Source organism: Poromitra crassiceps, assembly GCF_964638095.1.
Source record: "Poromitra crassiceps genome assembly, chromosome: 1".
NCBI classification, from domain to species: domain Eukaryota; kingdom Metazoa; phylum Chordata; class Actinopteri; order Beryciformes; family Melamphaidae; genus Poromitra; species Poromitra crassiceps.
The window spans coordinates 87,486,465-87,509,702 of NC_139623.1; the positions used below are offsets into that span (position 1 = coordinate 87,486,465).

General features: G+C 42.2%; 1 protein-coding gene across 1 annotated transcript in view; it reads right to left on the reverse strand.

Moving 5' to 3' along the window:
• Nucleotides 1-23,238, reverse strand: part of dlg2 (discs, large homolog 2) — a gene marked incomplete at both ends in the record, with an annotated part of 222,832 nt that overhangs the window by 169,053 nt on the left and 30,541 nt on the right. The window lies entirely within an intron of this gene.

Genomic DNA, 23,238 nt, shown 5'->3' on the forward strand with positions numbered 1-23,238 from the left:
CTGAGTGCCCTTCTAGTTGACAATAGTGTAATTATTAATGATTTACTGTAAGCATTTTATTCACACATTTTTCAGACTGTTTTACTAATCTCTTCACTAATCTAAATAGACCGTTTCACTGGAAATCTTTTGCTAGGGAACAGTTTGAAATCTAGCTGATTTCCTGTCAGCTATTGTATTAGCATACACTGCAACAGGAAGTTAGCTAGGGGCAATTTAGAATGTTTATGTTGTCAAGTTGAAATCGCCTATTTGTACAGTATACAGTATTTAACATTATAGAACATTTCTGCCATTTTCAAATCTTCAGTACTTGGAAGTGATGCTTACTCAATTGCTTATTTCTTGCCTAAAACAGTATTTATTTTCTACTCTCTTTATTCCAATGTCTTAAAGCAGCTATGAGCAAGATTTTCGATTGTTATTAAACAGTCTAAATTTAATATTGATGCCTCACATCTTACCTCTAATAGTAGATGAGACCAACGCCGAGTTGAACTTGCTTGAACAGATCAGGAAGTGAAACGAAACAGTTTACGGCAGCCACTTCGGCCATAACCACAAAATTACAAAATCACTTTCAAACAAACTGTTAGAATATAACGAGAGATGTTCGCGAGAGTAGAAAGCCCTTTGATGTAGCGAGGAAAGCCGTCCTTGTTTTGGGTCTGTTGCTAGGCAGAGCGAAACGGTTTACGGCCATAGCAACAGACCCAAAACAGCTTTTCACACTACTTTCTGTTCTCGCGAACATCTCTCATTATATTCTAACAGTTTGTTTGAAAGTCATTTTGTGGTTATGGCCGAAGTGGCTGCCGCAAACCGTTTCATTTCACTTCCTGACCTGCCCGGCCCGCACAGACTATAATCATCAAGACAACACTCGCCGATTCACTCGGCATTCAAGCAAGACTACTCGCCATTGGTCTCATCTACTATTAGAGGTAAGATGTGAGGCATCAATATTCAATTTAGACTGTTTAATAACAATCGAAAATCTTGCTCATAGCTACTTTAAATGACTTTACAGAGAAAGAACCCAACTACAGTACAACAAACTGATCAAAAATCAACCATTGGTACTGTAGCAGTAGATTCCCTGCCTACCAACACGAGGGTCGCAGGTTCGCGTCCCCATGTTACTTCTGGCTTGGTCGGGCGTCCATACAGGCACGGTTGGCTGTGTCTGCGGGTGGGAAGCCGGATTAGGGGTATGTTTCCTGGTCACTGCATTAGCGCCTCCTTTGTTCGGTCGGTGCGCCTGTTCAGGGCGGAAGGGAACTGGTGGGAATAGCGTGATCCTCCCACCTTGCTACGTCCTGCCGGTGAAAAGAAGTGGCTGGCAAGTACCCATGTGTCAGAGGAAGCATGGTGCTAATCTATGGCCCATTCCAGATTGGCAGAGGGTGGAGCAGCGAACGGGGGCAGCAGGGGGAAATTGGCCAAGTACAATTGGGGAGAAAATGGAGGGGAAATCAGAAGAAGAAAAAACAATCAACCATTGAACAGACAAATGCAAGAAAAACGCAAGGAAGCAGAAAAAAGCACACAACACAAAATAGCAGATTTTAGCAGGACACAAAGTCTACACTGCCTATCCTACCCGGCCTCGGACCCTCGAAGCATACAAGGAAAGGAAAAACGTCCCAGAAAACCTTATAAGGAAAAAAACAGAAGCCGGGACAAACGGTGACAATAACATGGACAATGACGCTGACATGAGAAATCAAATGAGGCAGAGAGGCAAAAGGAGCAGAGAGATGGGGCCACGGTCAGAAACCAGGGAGGGCAGCACTTGTGGTGATTCAGTCAGGTAGAAACAGCATCAGACATGGGACTTTGGCCATTACGCCTCCACATTTCCCATAATGGCAGTGTGATTCAGCATCTCCAAGCTAGTTTGAGTATTAAGATGCTCTATCCGTCTATCTGAATAAGTGGAAAACCTCATGCTTGCATGGTATATTTTCTATTATTGTTATTGATAGCCATTAGAACGCAGGTCATAAAAGTTTACGTCTTTCATGCTTGCCTACAAAGCAGCATCTAAAAGGGCTCAGAGCAGGCACCTGGTACGCTGCATCACCCATTCCAGTCCAAATCTGACCAGCCAACTGGAAAACATACAAACAAGTTAGCACCTGGTCTGCACAACTACAATCAAGCATAGCCACGGGAAGGCATGTATACTGGGGGGGGGCTGAGAAAAAAAGAGGGAGGGGAGCGCGAATGAACAAGCAGGAATGGCGGTGAGCAACTATATAGTGTATACAGCTGAGCAGTGCAGCGTGGAGCTAATCACCATGGCAACAGTAAACAATCAACGACGTAGAAGAAAGTGAAGCGCGCACATATAGCCAGAAAAATGCAGCATGAAAAGCAGCAAGGCACAATCACAGATGTATGCTGCACAGCGGCAGCTTTAATAACAACCTTCTCTCTGAGAGCTGCTGTTTTCATGCCTTCTTGGTCGAATCTCCTCTTTATTTCCCATGAAACCAAGTCCACTGCCTCATAAAACTCACGTCTCCATGACTGCAACTTCTCCCTACCTTTTTCAGATCCTCAAACTATGCAAATCTCTCTTATCTACCACTTTCTCATGTGCGTAAAACACACACATGGAATGTGCACACGGCGGCGCAAGCACATTAATGTAAGACTCACAATGTATTTAGCCAATATATCATCAGCAGATTCACAACTTAAACAACGACGAGTAGAGCACAAATAAAGCTTGTTTACCTTTCAGAAGTGGACACTGGCGGGGACCTGCGTCAGCAAAGGTCTTTAAATAAATCCAATCATCCTCTATTGGGATTCTCTCTGCCAGTTCATTTTATATGGAGATTGTTGCCAGTCTGTCTTGTTTCATTGTAGGCTACTACTGCAGAGGTAGTTTCAACTTTGAGAAACTTCAGATATTGTATATTGGAATTTTGGTCTCTCCAATGAGTGGGCAGGCAAAGTGTGCACTGCGCACCGCACAGGGAAACCGATTGTTTTGGAATCCAGAAACGACGTTAGAATATTGCGCTAATTCAATGATTACACTAATAGGCCTACACACATATGAGCACATGGCCTAGGCTACCTTAACCGAACGTTAATGATAACTGATAGTAAATTAGTCTACTTGTAGGCTATGTAATTTCATTTACTCCGTCCTTTTCCTCAATCAACCTAATCGAGAAGGCATGATGACCTGCCCTCCTCTGCCTCTGATTGGGTAGTAGTAGTGCTTGTTTAGGCATGAGGAGTGATGATTAGTTGGGTTAGGGTAAGGATATCAGGGTAAGCCAATCAGAGGTATAGTAGGGCGGGCGGTTCGTGCCGCGGACAGCGGGGAGAGCATGGATCTGCATGGAGCAGAAGGCAAAATATTGTTTGGGTCCTGCCAGCAGAGGGTGCTGGCACACCTGCAGCACCGGTACTTCCCGCGGTTATGCAATCAAGCATCCTCACTAGAATAAAGTACACACAATAATGTACACAGTGAGAGCTGATGGTATTTCAACCCACATGTGGTGGTCATTTTTTTTTTTTACAGATTATGAAATTGCAGATTGTAAACTTTCAAATGATGTGTCACACATTGTAATCTGAAAAAAAAAAAAAAAGCTTTTCACACAGGCAGCCAGGTAAGGAGGGAGTGGACAACAAGGACTTTTCTTTAACAAGATACACTTATTTACTGATTCTAAAAAGACTGCATTTTATGTGGAATGATAGTTCAAAACCTAAACTTATGTATTAACTCATTGAGTGCCAGCCACTTTTGGAGAACGGACGCTCCCAGTGCCAGAGTTTCAGAGCGTTTTCAGTGATTTCTCGAGGCCCACAGAATATTGTGTGATATTACTATGTAAACACCGAACACGCACAAAGAACGATGAGACTCGATTGTATCAGCAGCAAAAAAAAGTTTATTGATATCATTTTCCGTTCTTTAGTTATCAGCCGGAGAAGATAGGTCAAAAACAGCAAAAACAGGCGTTTCCATCTAGAAGCTCAGATAATGAGCCTTTTGTGAAATGAAGCATTTCAAGCAAATCACTGACTCTGAAGCTAATATTTTCTGACCTGAAACATCTGAACAGTAATTTCCTTCAATATAACAGCACCCCCACCCCCCTCTACTGCAAACTCCTCCTCCGTGGGTGTGTCTCTGGTGGCTCTGCTCGCTCTGCTGCTTGTCAGGCGAGTATCTGCTGCTTGCGGATCCACGTTCGGATGGCGGCCGCTCGTCGGTGGAGTCTGGATCGGGCTCGCTCGTTTCTGGGGTTTCGGTTGTGAACTGGGATGAAGCTGCGTCCGATTCTGGGCTTTCTGGGCTTTCTGCTGCGCGTTTCAAAGTGTGCTGCACCCAGAGTCTATTTTCGGAGCCCCCCACCGTTGTGCGCCGACAGCGAAAAGCCAAACCATTCTCATGAGAATTGTTTCATCACGGTTTTTTCTGCTGTTTTTACTCAACTTTCTCTAATCTGGAGAGCACTGTCGCCACCTAATGGGTCGGTAAAATAGGTTATACACATTCAACATGCCCCAAAATTTTACAGGAGATGTATTAGGCATTGATCCACGTCCCACCGTCAAAAAACGCAATTGACGACAATCGTCGTCATTGGCACTCTACGTTAGTATTCGAATTGAAGACGATTGTCGTCATTGGCACTCAATGAGTTAATGGAAAAAAATATATATATATATATATATATTTTTTAAAGAAACTATTTTCTCATTTTCTGGGAATTACAATTGGCCTACATGTGGTATCTTCTCCTGGGGCGTGTCACCATGCGTCTATGTGTGTGGATTCCACACACATACACGGTCCAAATTCCAGGGCTGCCTGCGGACCGAGATTAAAATATTGACCCAGCCTTTGACCTTGACTTGCTGGACGCTGAAAGCACACACACACACACACACACACACACACACAAATAACCAACAATGGTAATGTACTGGACATTGTTGACGCAGGGATTTCAGTCGGTTTGACTTTTTTGTGTAATCATTGTAAAGTAAGCACATGCATGATGCGTAATAATTAGCATTTGCATGTAAAGAAACGTTTGGTGTCAGATTCATGTCAATTGAAATATGTGGCAACAATAATGTCAGTTATAATAATTGCATCTCTGCTCTGGACGCTATATTGGTGTGAACCTCTGGTGGTTCGGATTCAAACCGATAGATTGGAGTGTGGCAAGATGGATTTGTTGTGTGATCGTGATCTCATGTGAATCCAGCCGTCTTGCGAGATTAGTTTGTAGCAGGGTTGGGCGATATGTAAAATGTTACCTACAGTACCTAACTGTCAGCCCATCAACCAGCCATTGCTGATATACAGTATTGGCGCAGGTGTGTGTGCGGCATCTGCAGGGGGCAGGGGGAGTCCCCCCTCCTCCCACACCTCTGACATCAGGTGTGTGTGCAGCATGTGGAAGGGGCAGTCAGGGGAGTCCCCCACTCCCCACACACCTCTGACATCCCAATGTCCACGGCCTTTAATGTGAAAATCTAAAAATGTTACAGCCTATTCACCTTATTCTTTGCCCATACAAGGACGCTTCTGCATGACGTCATTTCGTAATCGTCTTTCCGGTTTTAAACACGGAAGTAGAGTACGCCTACCGCAGTCATTTAGACTTGCCAAAAAGCTGTTTTCAAGCTAAAAAAACCCAAACTGTTTTAAAATTTTTATATTTGCCGGGTGAGAACGTAACATATATGTGACCAGTTTATCTTTAACGAGCAGCGAGGACCAAAAGCGCTGACTGTGCCGACACCGGTCGGACTAGCTATCTGTCAAACCCTACTGTGTAGTTAGGCTACTGGCAGTGAGAAAACACTGTCGACGTGCTTTTGTAACTAACGTTAAATGCTGACCGGGTACAGCCATCGGCTCCTCGCAACAGTAACGTTATGAACATGTAACTGAAGTTGGCCGCAGTGTAGCTTAATTCTGAATGTTGCCAAACTTCATTCATACCGATGTTTTATTTTGAAAATGGCCGCCAACTAGCGCTGAACCGGAAGAACAAATACGTTTTGCGTGTAACGCGGAAGAGAGAAAAAGTGGGCGTGGTGAATAAGGCTACCCTCCTTAAACAAACACACAGGCAGAGAAACAGACATGTAGATACTGTAGAGTGGAGCTTTTCCTCACAGCGCAAAAAGTGACTGAATGTACCAATTGTTCAGCAGTGGAAAGGGACTTATTTAGACTTCTACAGGCTGCTTTGTGTTAGTTTAAGTTTCAGTCGGACTTTGGCAGTTATTTTAAATGCGAGGGCGCATGGCTCCTGTAAAGGTCTAGCTGTCATCCTGCTTCTCCATGCGGTCCCCTGGTTTCTGCTCCTGCATTCTTTTGAGCATGTGCAATGTCCCCCTAAGCTGTAAAAACCTGTTCCTGTTCCAGTCCCCCTCTGCTGCTGAAAGACGCACGTCTCTTTCTCTCTCTCTCCTATTCGCACACTATTCATACATGCTTTGAATTGCGCTTTACAGCTGAATTAGTAACCATTAAATTAGCAAATTCAAATGACAAAGATCACCCCCAAAAAAGGCAACTGGCGATGGACTCAGCCAATCACAGATAGCCAATATATTCGTCCTATCGCCCAACCCTAGTTTGTAGTCACCCTTGTGTAGAAATTTGCATACCATTAGCTATCCTTAATATTTAGTTTGTATAATGTATCTGATGGCAAGTAGACATGATATTTGAAGGGGCTGTTGGATGATGTACATCAGTACATGTACGTATGTAATCAATAACCAGATATACCACAATCTCTATGAATACCAACTCTATCATGTTTCTACTACTAGACATAATGTATTGCCAGATGATGACTGCAAATGACTTGGTTATTATTATAATGAGTCTGCCCTCACCCGGTTCTTACCCTGTTCTTCATATGTCAGCGTAAATGCTACCCAGTGAAGTGGGCCTGCCTCTCTGCAGTGTTGGCTACAGTACTTCATATTAGATTTTTTACAATCATAGATGGAAAATATACAGAGCCCACGAGTGGCTACTGCAGGAGAAAAAATACAAATTAAATGTTAGTTCCACGGTTTACCACATGACCAAATTATGTTGTATGTGCATAGACCATAGATTAAATTTAAATAGCCGGGGGTCAACCTGTAGAGGCCAGTATCTATGCATAAGACGAGATGTAGAAATCAAATACGTCACTAAAATGTCCAGATTTGGATCTTTCAGCAACACTACTAAATCCCCATATACGTTCCAGGAGGTTACTCTTTGTGTACTAATGGCTCTTTCTATTTAATAACTTTAAATTTAGCCTTCGTCTGTTTAAGAGCCGGAGAGAGTACAGCAACAGAGAGGCTGGTTTTTTCTCTCTCTTTTAGACCTTCTCTTATGACAATATTAGACAAAATGTTCAATATGTGTCTTACTTGTTATTTTCTGAGTGTTGCCACCACCGTTAATTCATGTTCACAGATGGATTTTCCATCAGTGGAAGAGCAAAAACTATTTTAAGGGAAAATGGCTAAAACACAAAATTGACCTCTTACCGAAACCCACTAACAGCAAATCAAATTCTGAGGATCCCATATTGTGTCTAAGTGTGGAGAGCGAGCACCCAATCTTTCACAGAGATGGCGAGATGGTTCTGTGCGGCTATTTGCAGAGCATCATTTTGTTCAATATAGGTGAGATGGTAAATCATTGTGAACAGACCATCAGTGGAAGAGGCCATCAAACGTTGCTGAGTCTTCCCCTCATGTTTCCTCTCTTTGTCCCACTTGTTCTTCTGCCCACTTGATGTGCACTCCCACAGATAGTCACATAAGCACAGTATGGATTTACCAAAGCCGGAATACATCTGCACTGGAGGAGCCAAAGGACCATGTCAGTTGGGTTTATACCACCACCATCCCAAACATGGATTAAAGAGACACCGAGCCGACGGTCAGCCGCTGAGTGTCTGTGGCCCTAGTTTTTGCAGTGTGTCCCGCATCATTGACTCTAGTCGGTGGCTTTTCCGCCCGCATGTTGAATCGGCATCAGTGAGAGAAATCACTGATTGGCTGGTCTGCCTGCGTTGCTGCTAGTTTTTTGTTTACATTGGTTTGCTGTGTCTGGGCATTAACTATCATTATCTACAACTATTAACTACCACACATTCTCAAGACAAAGAGGGTCCTTGTTTTCAGAGTCTCCTAAATTGTATTCCCACGTCATTTTTTCTCTCCCAAAAAAAGTTTATTTATTTAGTAAGGAGGCCAAAATGGGGGAGATCCAGATTCAAACACGTTTCCAGAGGTAGAAGACTTAATTTGATGATTCCACTATGAACTATCTTCAGTCATTCATTACTGTATGTTAAACGAAAAAGCACCATTGACATTGTTTCATAATGCCAGAAGAAGCTCTCTAGGAGACAGCATTATGTAGTATTGAAATACTGCAGAGAGCTGAGGGTAGGCTATCTATCAGAAAGAGAAAATGCAATTCTCACACTATGAGCGAATAAAATGAGAATGCTGAAACAAAGATGATTTGTACATCGGTTTGTATAACGGAAATGCTACTGTTCTATATAATACACACTTATTTGATATAGTCTATGAGGAAGATACATAAGGGACAAGAGAGGAGAAAGATCTAATGTTGGCGAGTCCAGCATTCTCTGGACAGAGCACTGCTCAGTGCTCACTGCTGTTTAGGAGTCGGAGACAGTTTATAATTTGCACGTAAGGCTCGATTTGACGCTTCCTGTGAGTGTCCATAGCCGATATACCGGAATTTCCTCTGGGATGAATCCACAGGGTGAATCTACAGCGCCACAATCAAAAGCCGCATTTAATATAAGTCCAGAGTGCAATAATGATAATTGGCACGGAATGTATACTTACTCTACGTATTTTGCTTACTAGACATATTCTACTTATTTTTGCTTCTATCGCATTTACTACTGTTATTCTATGCTATGTTGTGTTCCTATTCTGCTTATTTTGCTTAATATCACATTTACTACTGTTTATTTTATGCTATGTGTGTTCTGTGAGTGAGCTACTGTAACTGGTCCCAATTTCCCCCTGGGGATCATTAAAGTCTTTCTGATTCTGATTCTCTTCTTGATGTATTGCTCTTTATGTATGTATTGGAGGTGAACATTAGGTTTTTGAAAAAGCATGGAAGGACCTCCTTTTTTCTACACTGATAATAGACCATGGTGAAGGAGAAACAAAGGCTTCATCATGGGGAGATATTTAGCACCACCACAGTGACAGGGTAATAACCATAGTGAAAAGGGAACATACTGTACAGTAGAGCATCCAAGGTCTACATATTAGAACATCAGAATCTATGGTCTAATCATTCATGATTGTAGGCAATGGTAATTGCCAGAATACTGCTACTTGTTAGATTATCAGTCATTTGAGTGAGGGGTTGACCACATTTTGTACGGCAGTGGCTTATACCTTATATATATATCAGCCCAGAACCCATTTAAACAGGTGTGTAATAAAAGGTCAATTGTGACACCTCAACTGTGTTTCAATAAAGTGTGTTTTTGTTTTCACTCAGGCCCTCTACACACAAAACCTTGGAGACAGAATTTCAGGTGGCCCCTGAGAAGAACTGTAACAGATGTCAGAGATGAGACTGAGAAGAACTGTAACAGATGTCAGAGATGAGACTGAGAAGAACTGTAACAGATGTCAGAGATGAGACTGTGAGAAGAACTTTAACAGATGTCAGAGATGACACTGTGAGAAGAACTTTAACAGATGTCAGAGATGACACTGTGAGAAGAACTTTAACAGATGTCAGAGATGATACTGTGAGAAGAACTTTAACAGATGTCAGAGATGACACTGTGAGAAGAACTTTAACAGATGTCAGAGATGACACTGTGAGAAGAACTTTAACAGATGTCAGAGATGATACTGTGAGAAGAACTTTAACAGATGTCAGAGATGACACTGTGAGAAGAACTTTAACAGATGTCAGAGATGACACTGTGAGAAGAACTTTAACAGATGTCAGAGATGATACTGTGAGAAGAACTTTAACAGATGTCAGAGATGAGACTGTGAGAAGAACTTTAACAGATGTCAGAGATGACACTGTGAGAAGAACTTTAACAGATGTCAGAGATGACACTGTGAGAAGAACTTTAACAGATGTCAGAGATGACACTGTGAGAAGAACTTTAACAGATGTCAGAGATGACACTGTGAGAAGAACTTTAACAGATGTCAGAGATGATACTGTGAGAAGAACTTTAACAGATGTCAGAGATGAGACTGTGAGAAGAACTTTAACAGATGTCAGAGATGACACTGTGAGAAGAACTTTAACAGATGTCAGAGATGACACTGTGAGAAGAACTTTAACAGATGTCAGAGATGATACTGTGAGAAGAACTTTAACAGATGTCAGAGATGACACTGTGAGAAGAACTTTAACAGATGTCAGAGATGATACTGAGAAGAACTTTAACAGATGTCAGAGATGAGACTGAGAAGAACTTTAACAGATGTCAGAGATGAGACTGAGAAGAACTTTAACAGATGTCAGAGATGAGACTGAGAAGAACTCTAACAGATGTCAGAGATGATACTGTGAGAAGAACTTTAACAGATGTCAGAGATGATACTGAGAAGAACTTTAACAGATGTCAGAGATGACACTGTGAGAAGAACTTTAACAGATGTCAGAGATGATACTGAGAAGAACTTTAACAGATGTCAGAGATGATACTGAGAAGAACTTTAACAGATGTCAGAGATGAGACTGAGAAGAACTCTAACAGATGTCAGAGATGATACTGTGAGAAGAACTTTAACAGATGTCAGAGATGATACTGAGAAGAACTTTAACAGATATCAGAGATGATACTGTGAGAAGAACTTTAACAGATGTCAGAGATGACACTGTGAGAAGAACTTTAACAGATGTCAGAGATGAGACTGAGAAGAACTTTAACATATGTCAGAGATGAGACTGTGAGAAGAACTTTAACAGATGTCAGAGATGAGACTGAGAAGAACTTTAACAGATGTCAGAGATGATACTGTGAGAAGAACTGTAACAGATGTCAGAGATGATACTGAGAAAAAAACACGATTAAAAAAAACACGATTTCAGACGGACAAGCCCGTCTTTATTGTCACACGATTACACATCAACACATGCACGGATGGCCACAAACACACACATGCTGACGGTGGCCGGTGAAATTTGTCCTCTGCATTTAACCCATCCTGGCTTGTCCTTTCCTCCGGGGGGCAGGCCAGGAGCAGTGGTCGCTTTTTCTCATACAGCGCCCGGGGACCAACTTTGGATGTTGTCGTCACTGGTCGGATGACGATGACGATCTGATCTTCTGCATGTTTTTAATGGGGGGGGGGGGGGGGTTATATACGGAGGAACCCCCCTGGGGGAGCACGGGGAGAACATGCAAACTCCACACAGACAGAAAGGCCCTTACGACGAGATACCCCATCTGGGCAGTGGGCACTGAAGATATGGGGGGGAACACAACCACAGCGCTCACAGTGTCCCAGGCGAGAATCGAACTCAGGACCTTCTGACTGCGAGGCGACAGCTCTACCACTGAGCCACCGTGCCCCAGAAGAACTCTAACAGATGTCAGAGATGAGACTGAGAAGAACTGTAACAGATCTATCTCAGAGATGAGACTGAGAAGAACTGTAACAGATGTCAGAGATGAGACTGAGAAGAACTGTAACAGATGTCAGAGATGAGACTGAGAAGAACTTTAACAGATGTCAGAGATGATACTGTGAGAAGAACTCTAACAGATGTCAGAGATGATACTGTGAGAAGAACTCTAAGCGGCTGTGCAGACCCAACGTGGTTTTTGAGCTGCCAGCACCTTTCTGCAATTAATTCTCTAGTCTATGGTAAGGACGCACTAAGCGTGCTCCTCTTTCAAGGAATGCACCTGGTGTTCAAATGCTGTAGGCATCTAGTGTTTTTTGACAGAGCGCTCTGGGCGTCTCAAGCTGAAAAAAGTTGAACATTTGGAGGAAAAGCGCACTGCTCGTCTTTTCACTACTCCTACCTCTTCTCCTTACAGGGGGATCTTCAAACTCCGCTGCTGCCAGAATTGCCAATAATCTGGCGTTCATGTTCACAGTCAACAACATCAAACAGACAAAACCAGCTGGCTACCGTCCATGTGATCGTTGTGTCCTGAACTGTACTGCACGTGACTGCAAAGCACACAAAAAACACTCCGTGTGCTGTTTTATGCACAATGGAAGCGCTCTCAACATTTCCAAAGCGTTCTTTTTGAGAAAAGAAAACGTGTTGGGTCTGCACAGCCGCTAACAGATGTCAGAGATGAGACTGAGAAGAACTCTAACAGATGTCAAAGATGAGACTGTGTCAATAAAAGTCAGTGAGACCACAAGCCTAGGACTGACACATTTTCAAGAAGTGTCTGAGGCAGATAAGCACGTTGCTAACAGTCTGTCTACGGAAGAGGAAGAGACGTTTTAAAAAATCTCTTTGACTAATGGAAAGTCTGATCTAGACACTTCCTCTGTCCTAGTTCAAGAGACTGGAAAGTGCTGTTTTATCAACCACACAATGCATATTCATGCATTTTGCTGTGATGAACTCTGTATAAACTTTGATAATAATTTAGCTGAAGTGAAGCGCTTAAACCAGCACCTTGCCAATCTCAGCCCTGCCTCCATGACTGTTTTATTAATATTATATATATATATATATATATATATATATATATATATATATATATATATATATATATATATAGGGGCTGTCAAACGATAAATTTTCTTAATCGCGATTAATCTTGCGATTAACTATAGTTAATCGCATCTTTGTATCGCATGTTTAAAATGCCATTATTTTGCATTTCAAAGCATTTTTAATTAGATATTAATAATTCTTACCAGTGTGTCATGATTGGGAATCAAATGAATGCAAATAAATGTACTTCGTGATCTTGAATTTTAGATTTATTTTCAATTCAATAGAAGTGCAATGTAGACAGGAGGTAACAATTTCTACAAAATATATCTTGAATAGAAAATAAATGCACAATTGTAAACAGTGCAGTACACGCTCCAGAACTGATACTTCCGGTGGCGGCGCTGTGGAGCAGTCGAAACCCAAAATGACACAGCCGAAGAAGGCTGTGTCTGAGCTAAAAACTTTGGCACTTCCATGTGAATAATGGCTCGGCATTGGAAACTGTGTATATTGATAACGTGTATATCGCGTGAAGCCATTGGAGCCGACCTCCCAGTGGTTAGAGGACCCGCGCATCCGAGACTCTGAAGGAAGAATGAGTGATGAGTCTCGCGCTAGCTAGCTGGCTGCTAGCTGCTCCGGTATGCTTAGCTTTTAGGTGGTAGCTCAAACTCGATGTACTTCGGTGATATTTTAATTCCGTTTTACACAAGGTGCAAACTACTGTTGACTTGTCCACTGTGCCATTTGGGATTTTTTTTAAAGTAAAACAAGCCATTTAGAAGCGTATTGCTGTCTTTCTCTCCCATGCCTACACAGGCAGGAGACAGGAAACGGCTGCGACCGGCTTGACTACAAGTACGGGTGCGACGAAGGGACAAAATAGCGGCATGCGATTAACGTGATTTAAAAAAAACGCGTTATGATCGGCCCTTAATCGCATCGCGATTAACGTGTTAACGCTGACGTGGGATCCTGCACAAGGGGGGTCTATGGGAGACCAGCCGGGTGAATCACCCAACGCCCCTGACCTCGTCGAGTTAGGTCAGAAACGGGTCCCAAGTGAGTTGGTCCTCAGGAATCTTGAGTCTCTCCATCCGTATAAGTATGTCCATCAGCCACAGCTGAAAAGAGGGTGGAGAGGGGGACTTCCACTGCTGCAGGATGAGTTTCTTGGCAACGATTGTCCCCTGTGTCAGAGACTGTTGCACAGCCGTAGGGAAGTCGAAGATGGTGAGTTCTGCCTCTGGCTGAAGGGTTATTTTGTAGGCCTACTGCATGTAGTACACTGACTGTATGCAAGTACCTCATACAACCCTACATAAAAAAACGAACTATCCTTGAATATGATTGCTAACACGTGTCCCTCAAACTTTCAAAAAAGTGGATATGATCATCAAATCAATGTCAGACAATTGTCAGCAGTGGCTTCTTAGAGCAGTGGGAGCTGAAAAGACAAAATGCCATAATCAAGTGCATTTACTGTATGCCGGCATAACTGACAATTATTCTCTTATCCTCACTGTCACTCTGATGAGTCCCCGCCAGCCCATGGTGGCTTGAGAAGCCAATCGGAAAAGATTTGGTAAAGGAATCAAGGTCTCCTATTGTGTGGATGAGAAGTGAGAGGAGGAATTGTGACAAAAGGGAGTGGATCATAAGAAGTGATCTCACCAATCATCAATCAGTGACTGGTGCCACCACCATCATTAAACCGCTATTTATTAAGCACAAAGTTCACCCTTCCTGATTGGCAGAGAAGAAGTAATTGGAATCGATAGCGTCTTCCCTGACTCAGATTCTCTAATCTGTGGTGCTTGATTTGGCCAGAGAGCCAGGGGACACACTTCTAGCCCTCTAGCCACCAGGGGCGTGGTAAGGTACTGGAAAACGTGGACAATTCCAAGGGCCCTTGACTGACAGGGGCCCTAAATAAAATTGAAGACTGAAGAATTTTTTGCAGTATTCAATTATTATCGTCATTAATAGAATATTTTATTCACAATGTACTAATACAACTAATGGTTTATTTTTACTTGTATTGTATTTTGGCAAAAAAATCATCCACCCTCCCTTTGATTTTCATAAAATGGTTCAGTCCTGCCTCAAGTCCGCCCCCAATCCAAGCAGAACTGCCTGCCCTGCTAGCTTCTATCAGAAATGCGTAGTGAGTGAGATCAGGCAGTAGTAGCAGCAGCAGCAGCATCATCATCATGTCTATAAGTCAAGAGAGCCAATTAAACAAATGAAATGGTCAAAGTTGTCATTGACATTTAAGGTATTTTAGATCGGCACCCCTTCCCCCGCCCAAGTATTTCTAAATAGTTTGATGCGGTGTAACGTTTGCGCTATATGGAATCACAATCAGAATGATTAGAACAGCTGTTTAGATAATCACATTTCTACAAAACCATGGAGTGCTATACCTTATTTTGTTCATAAGAAGGAGGGCTTTCCACTTTACAAGTAAGCAGAAATATATGAAAGCCTGAGAATGAAAAATTTGTAGTAATTCAATTAGTTACAAACCAGTTTGCAATCTCTTTGGATCTGACATGACATCTCTGTTCTCCATCTACTCTCCAAAACTTTCCTGTGCTCCATAAGAGTAATAAACATCATGGATATGAATGAATTTGATTGTGATATTAAAGATAATGGGCTCTATCTTCCCCCTGGCCTTAGGTGCTAAACTGGCCTACCCGTGACTCGGGAAGATAGCATCCTGTTTTTAGGCCCCGAAATGCGCTTTACGCTGAAGAGGTGTGGTGCAGTGCCAGAATAGGCCAGAATGGGCGTTTCAGCCTTAAATACCAGCCTAAAGCTATCTTCACAACTGGCGTTAATTTAGCGCTTAGCACTTTATAAAACCAGGCCTTATTCAGTGCGCCGACTCCCCTACCAAATGTCATACACAGACACACATGTGCATCTCCCAGCATGCATTGAGGCTTAATACATTTTGACAAGAAAAAGCAACCAAATCAGCCTAAGTAGGCTAAGTGGTAGATAGAAATAATATTTATGTTAACACAACATGCAATTATACTTAATCCCAACTTTCAAGAAGGTCAGACTAAGAAAGTCCTTTATACATCAGTCGATCTGAGGCTTAATCAAGAACAGGGCCGAGGGTCAGTGGAGCAGTGACCAGTGCTCTCTGTGTGCTGTATGTGTGTATGTATTTTTGTATTTTTGATTTGTTCTCTTTGTCATGTGTTTGTGCGTGGGACTGCCGCTGTCTTGCAAGACAAATTTCAGTGTGAACTGACAAAGTATATCATATCGTATCGTATCGTATCATATAGAATATTTAAATATTGGTCAAAATAAAACATAAAAATCAAAACACAACCCTATGTGAAACATACACGTAATCCAGGTCGTATATATATCCGTCGCAAATACAACGTGGTATAGTCGAGTGACAACCCTAACACGGTTGTACTGTGATGCCCGCTCCAACAAGACTTAGCTTACTTGACAGTACTTTTTCAATAAAAACACATTTATGCCATGACTTTACATAATGTAGGCTATATTTATGTAGCATCGTTTAGCCTGTGCTGTGATGTGCAGGAGCAGCAGGTAGCCTACAAGTTATAAAACTACCTGCCATGAATGAGCCGAGTGGGGGTACTTGTTCACTATTGTGAAAGTTATGTGTTTACAACATAAAGATCATGGAATTGGATGGTATCAGGAATGTCACCGATAGTTAACGTTCAATATTGTAGGCTACACGGAGACCATCAGCCCTGCTGAAGAGATCTGTATTTGCCTGGCTGTAGGTTGAATTGTTTTATTCAGGATATGATCTGTGATGTGCTGAGATATCCAAATTGGCATGAAGAGATGACAGCATGCAGCCGCAACCCGGACTGGATCGAGTGGATCGGAGCTTGGAAAGGAAGAATGTCATTGCGTAACTGCAGTTCACCGATGGCCACAGTTGTGAATAATTCTACGCTTAAAAGGTGTGGTTAAATGGTTAGCGCCGAGGGGAAATTAGGGAATGCGCCTGACCACGCCCACTAATAGCACTGCACCTGGCGTTAAATGCTATTTTAAGGCCAGGGGGAAGATAGAGCCCAATGTATGTTAAATCGAACATGATGCTGTGATATTGTCCAAATCTCCAAGAAGCCTTTTATTTTTTCCTGTGATGGCTATACTATACTAGTCCTACATAATAATTTCCTACTCAGTGGACTTACAGGGTCTGAGAGTTTAGTGACACTCTTGTCTTGTACTAACCATAGAACTGTCCTAGTGAATGTTATTCAACTTTTGTATATCCTACTGGAAATTAAGCTGTTAGTCCAGAGTGAAATAGGCTGTTACTTCACAGAAATGAGTGTTTACATTTCTTCTAGCCAATATTTAATCAATGCAGGGATTCATTTTTTTTGCAAGCCATTCATACTACAGTAAATCAGTTAACCCTGGCCTACAACAGTCTATAATAACAGACTCCTGTTGGACTCCATGGGCCCTATTCTCCCACAGGCCTTAGGCGCAAAAACTGGCCTTAAACGCAAAAAAACGTGCCTTGCGCCTGCCTCGGGAAGATAGCAACATGGCTTTAGCCCCCGAAATGCGCTTTACGCCAAACAGGCGTGGCGCAGTGCCAGAATAGGCCAGAATGGGCGTTTCGGCCTTAAATACCGGCCTTAACGATATCTTCCGCCCTGGCGTTAATTTAGCGCTTAGCGCTTTTCAAAACCAGGCCTATTCAGTGCGCCGGTTGCGCGGAGCTCTCCTCTGCCATCCCTCTCTCTTGCTCATCAGACAGGCACAATGACTGATGGAAAAAAAGTTTGCCGGTTCTATTATTGTGCGTAATTGTGCGGACTCTCCTCTGCCATCTCACTCTGTCCGCCCTCTCTCTCTCACTCCCTTACGCATCAGACAGCAGACAGGCACAAAGCCACACATGTGAAATCTCCCAGCATGCATTGGGCTAATACATTTCGATAATAAATAGCATCCAAATTAGCCTAAATAGATAGAAATAATGTGTGATGTTAACACAACATGCAATTGTAGAACATTTCAATATTGGACAAAATAAAATCACGAAATCAAAACACAACCCTATGTGAAACATATATGTCATCCTGGGGCTATATATATCCCTCGCAGATTTAATGTGATTTAGATAAGTGACAACGTAACGCGGTTCTACTGTCATGTCCTATACTGTGATGTCCGCTCCAATAAATTGGCCCTACTTCACATTTAGTTTTACAATAAGAACACATTTCTGCAATTACTTTACATAATGTAGGCTATACTTATGTGCATCATTCTACCTGTGCAGCACGGGAGAGAAAACGATATCATTCTGGACAAACTCTCACCAATCTAATCTCATCATGACATAGGGATAGGCTATTTTTTTCTAGCCAATGCGTTTAGAACATTCTTTTCACTTTGATCTTGCTATAGTGTAGCGTATTTACATGCTTGCAGTATTTAAACTGCAGTTAGATTGGTTTGAGAAGCATAATAATATGGAATAATAGCCTATATATGGAGACAGACAGATGGGATGAAAGGGAGGGGGGGAGCAGAGCGCTTGGCTTTTCTGGCTTTACTGGATCGCTCCGTGGAATTGGAGCTTAAAAGGGACGCTTGTGATTCGTTTACTGCACCTCTCCAATGACCAGATTGTGCATAATTTTACGCTTAAAAGGCGTGGTTATAATGCTTAAGGCCGCCTGTAGCGCCGATACCAAAATATTGAGTGCACTGGTCCACTCCCACTACTCTGGGCTGCGTCTGGCGTTGGGTGCAGTTCATAGGCCGATGCAACGATAGAGGTGATCCCATATGTGTATCAATATTATTTCTAAGTCATTAGTTTACTGATAGTATTTCTTTGTTCACTCTGGGATATTCAGAGCAAAGAGGGAGAGAGAGAGAGAGAGAGAGAGAGAGAGAGAGAGAGAGAGAGAGAGAGAGAGAGAGCACGATGATTCAACAGGGCAAGGAGGGTTGGTATAGATGATATGGAGGTGAGTGAGAAAGGGCAAATAATGACATTACAATAGTCTAATCTGAATATTAATTTAAAATGAGATATACCTCCAAATCGGGCTTCAAATGGCCAACATTTTCTGACGGCGGCATCGGTGGGCCCGATATGGTAGCCCAAAATCCCTGGCTGTGCCCCGATACACCAGAAGCCATACACCAACCATAATTCTTGCCTCCCTGTTGCCTTTTAGCCTTTACAATTGCAGTCGCTGTACTATAGCAATTTTTCACTCAAAGTCCCAAGGCTGACGGGAAACAAATAGGTCAAGCACAAATTCTTAGTCCTGGGCCTATTCACAAGTCACGCACACCACTCCTCTCCCTCCCTCTCTGCCTACACTCGCATTAAGGATGGACTCTGGTCTGCCGCTGTGCCACGAGGGAGACCCACCAGGAAATTACATCCGGAGAAAGTCGATAGTTATTTAATCCACCGTATAGGTGTGAGGATGGTGAGGACGAAACAGCAGCATTGGGTGAGCGGCAGTGTTGGGCAAGAACTTAGTTACTCAAATTGTATTACTTTCCCCAGTAACTAGTAATGCAATTTCCCAAAACTAATTATATTACAGTTACGAATCCATGTAATGTCAAGTTACTGCATTCAAGGTCAAGGTCCTGCATTACTTTCTCCAGTCACTGAAGTGTGGAGATAGGTCTGGCTATGCGAGACTTCTGTGTTGCCAGAACACGATTCGTTTTTTGTCCTAGGTCTGCAAATAAATAAAAATTATGCAATTTGGCTGATTGTTGACTTTGTTCCAATAAATTAGATTCAGTTCTAAAAGGAGCTAGCTAAACAGGTTGTACATCACTTTATGGAAAGGAGGGGGCATAGCTAAAGTAATCTAGTAAAGTAACGTTAACAATTACTTTTGACACCAAGTAAAATAATTGTATTACTTGTTAAAGGAGTAATCAGTAATAAGTAACTAATTACAGTTCCCGAGTAATTGCCCAACACTGGTGAGTGGTGGTAGACGGCGGGCACTTCAGGTCAAGAGTTTGTCCACTGGGCAAGAGCCTGGACACGATCACCACAGTTGAGTTTTACACTACCCCACCCATCTACAGTACATGCCCAAACACACTGTAAAGTTGACCTGTAATGTACCAATAAAATGTAACAGTCAAGCTCAGTAAAAGTCGTATGCAATTATGTCTCAAGGTTTTGCAGGTTGTACACATTTTGCAACAATGTGGTAACTCCCAGACTGAACAACATGAAAGCACAAAGGTCACAAGTTGATAAAGCATGACCTAAAATGCAGATTCCCATTCCTCATCAAGTGTGCACAGTGCAAGCTGCAAAGACAAATCAAGTGAATCACTGTGATGACGACGGCAGTTTGAGTCCCAAACACATGGCCTAGTATAGGCACAGATTTTCAACAGATAGCAGCAGATCTTCAATATGTAGCAGTACTGTAGTTGATTAGAAAAACACTAATAACACCATATCACAGCGGCGATCACAAAACCATAACGAGCACATGTTATTCCTTAGCAAGCGGATGGGTCACAAACACACATGGGATTCTCTTATCAATGTGTGGACATGACAACACAAAAATGGCACGAAACATATCAAAAGGATGACTGCTTCGTCAGGCAATGGGGTGAAAAAGTGTGCAACATCAAACAAGGTCCATGCATCAGCATCACTGAGGGGATATCAATCATTTGGGTGCGAGCGAGGACCCAAAAAGCAAAGAAGAGGTTTAAAACTGCAGAAAAATCAGAAGGCAAAACAAAAAGAAAAGAACACAAAACTTGCCATGTAGTTTGCTGTGGTCACACCCGGGTATGCAAGATCAAAACGCGTAACCAGTGCAGGCTGCAAGTAAGAAATGAAAGACAAGATCACTAGCCAGAATATTTGGGGAAAAGGGGGGAGAGAGAGGGAGGGAGGGAGAGAGAAAGAGAGAGGAGGGGAGGGAAACCGTGAGCCTAATGCATAAGGATAAAAAAGCATTAGTAATGGTTACCCAGTCATACGTTGTGAGTGTGATGGAGAGGAAAACAGGTGCCCAGCGAGCAGTAAGAAAAGCAGGGAGGGGAAGGGAAGCATGTTCAAAGTAGGCTTGAGGTTGGATGAGAGGATGGGAGGGACAGTGGACCAGTCTGGCTTCCTGCATTGTTTTGCTGAATGAGGAAGAGCCTCTGATAAGTACCCACAGGTACTGTAAACACTCCCCCCACCCACAGGCCGACTGCTTCTCATGCAAAGATAGACTCATCATGACTGTTAGACTTCTCTTTTTCCCCCCGATACTAGCTCAAATTAATTTCCAAAAGAGAAAAGTGACAACCATTCTAGACAACAACTGTAGACAACCGTCTACAGTACACGAGTGTAATTCTGATACGACCTTGCGTGCATTTGATTTTCTAGGTTTTAGAGGTGTTCACAGCCAGTCAACAAGCCAATACCACCACCCCCCCCCCCCCCCCCAACCCAGCACTGACAGTATGTCGGTGTTAAAACCTTTCATTGTGTTTAAGGGTTGTTTCTGTGAGGCACAACACTGCTCCATTTTACATTTAAGTTGCTATGTGTAGTATTATGACATGAATAAATCACTGCCATGTTCATCTTGACAATAGTTACTGAAAACAAGTCAGACCATCACCAGAAGAATGGCAGCCTCTACTGGGCTCTACACAGATTTGACGGAAAATGTGCCTGATTGGTTTATGGCACAAAGTAGATTGCTTAATAGCACAAAAGTCAAAAGAGGAATTGTCAGCCAATCATTTGTAATTAAGCAATAGGCCACAAGAAGACATGGCTTACAGTGATTTTAGAACTGCAAAAAGCTGTTAGGCACAACGCCACTTATTGCTTTTATACACCGGCAACATGGCATTGTACTGAAAACACAATGCAAAAGTTCAAGAAGCATTTCATTGCTTGCCATGAAGAAATGTAGTTCTTGAATAGCAGCTAAACAGTTGGTGGTTACTATAAGCAACACATAAGTATATGAGTGGTGATTGTAATTTTAGTGCAACAGTTCAGTTTACCCCGATCCTTGCTATCATTACTATAGTCAAATCATAGCAATTTTCTCACAAATGTTGGAGCGAGAAGTGATGAGTGGGAAAATTACAAAATGTTAACCATGGTTTTAAAATATTAGTCCCTACTGTGATCTTACCACACAGGAGAGAGTTCACAAAATAACTCGACACTATCAGAGGATACAAGTAAGCGTAAAATACAAAATAAAGTAAAATAAAGAATACATGGATTGACATCAGTGCAAATTCCAAACCCTGCCTCAGCAAACAGTGAAAACAGGGAAATGGAGGTACGGTATTTAGGATTTGGGTTGAAACTAATGTCTTCTACTTTTTGAGGCTTACAATTGTGCTCATAAGACCCTAAATTACATAGTTAGAAGGTTTTTGTGGATTTTGGTTGCCAGGGTCTTTAACTGTAATAGGGAATACATAGTTCCTGACATTTTATGACACAGGGAATCTTTCCACTGTGTAAATGTTTTTACTAAGCAGTGGAGAGTTCCCCCATAACTACATCCCGAAATGATGTCAGTCATCCCTGGAAGTCAGTGTGTGTCCATTGTTTGTCCAATCACATCTGATCAATAGCACTGTTTCTGGTATTGATGTCCAATCACATCTGATCTGAACCTTCCCTAAACTAAGTACTAAATGACTGCATAGGCAAAAAAGTGGAAAACTGTATACTAAAATAATCAAATTTATAAAGATTGCACACGTCAGTGGCACTACATGTTTCTAGTTGTACTGTAAATAACAGCCATCTTGATACTGAAATCATTCTGAAAGTAAATGAGGCTCAGGAATGCTAAATGTTCTGTGGTTTATGGTCCCCAAAAAAGATAACAAATTTGCAGACAATTCATTCTCCCTTCACTAAATCACAATGAATGGTTTGCTTACAGCAGCTCTGCAAAACTTGGCCTCAGATGAACAGCACCTAAAGTAGAACTCCTCTTCATTTCCAACACTGCCCCCTACTGTCTCAACCTTTGACTAGCACAATAGTTTCACAGCACATGGAGATGTCGGAAAGTAATATTGGCTGTATTTTGAATATATGGGGATGGGCACATAGAATTCCCTGACCGTATTAAATAACTGTCAGTGTAATCTCATCTCATGCATTAAAGCATATGACCCTGGTTTACAACATTCTGAGAATAAATTCCACGTAATGTGTGCTATCAATAATTTATTTTCCAACCTAGATAGATTCTACATGAAGACCTACTCAGCTGTGGGCAGAGGTAGGGCACTGAGCTATTAGAGGCTTATTGGAGACCAACTCAGGAAACACACTGAATCAAGACAATGACTGAGGGAAAATGTGTGGAAGGAATGAGAGAGGGAGAGAGAGAGGGAGAGAGAAGTTTTTCTATTGTTTCTTATCCTTCAGTGATACAAAAAGCAGAAAGTCACAG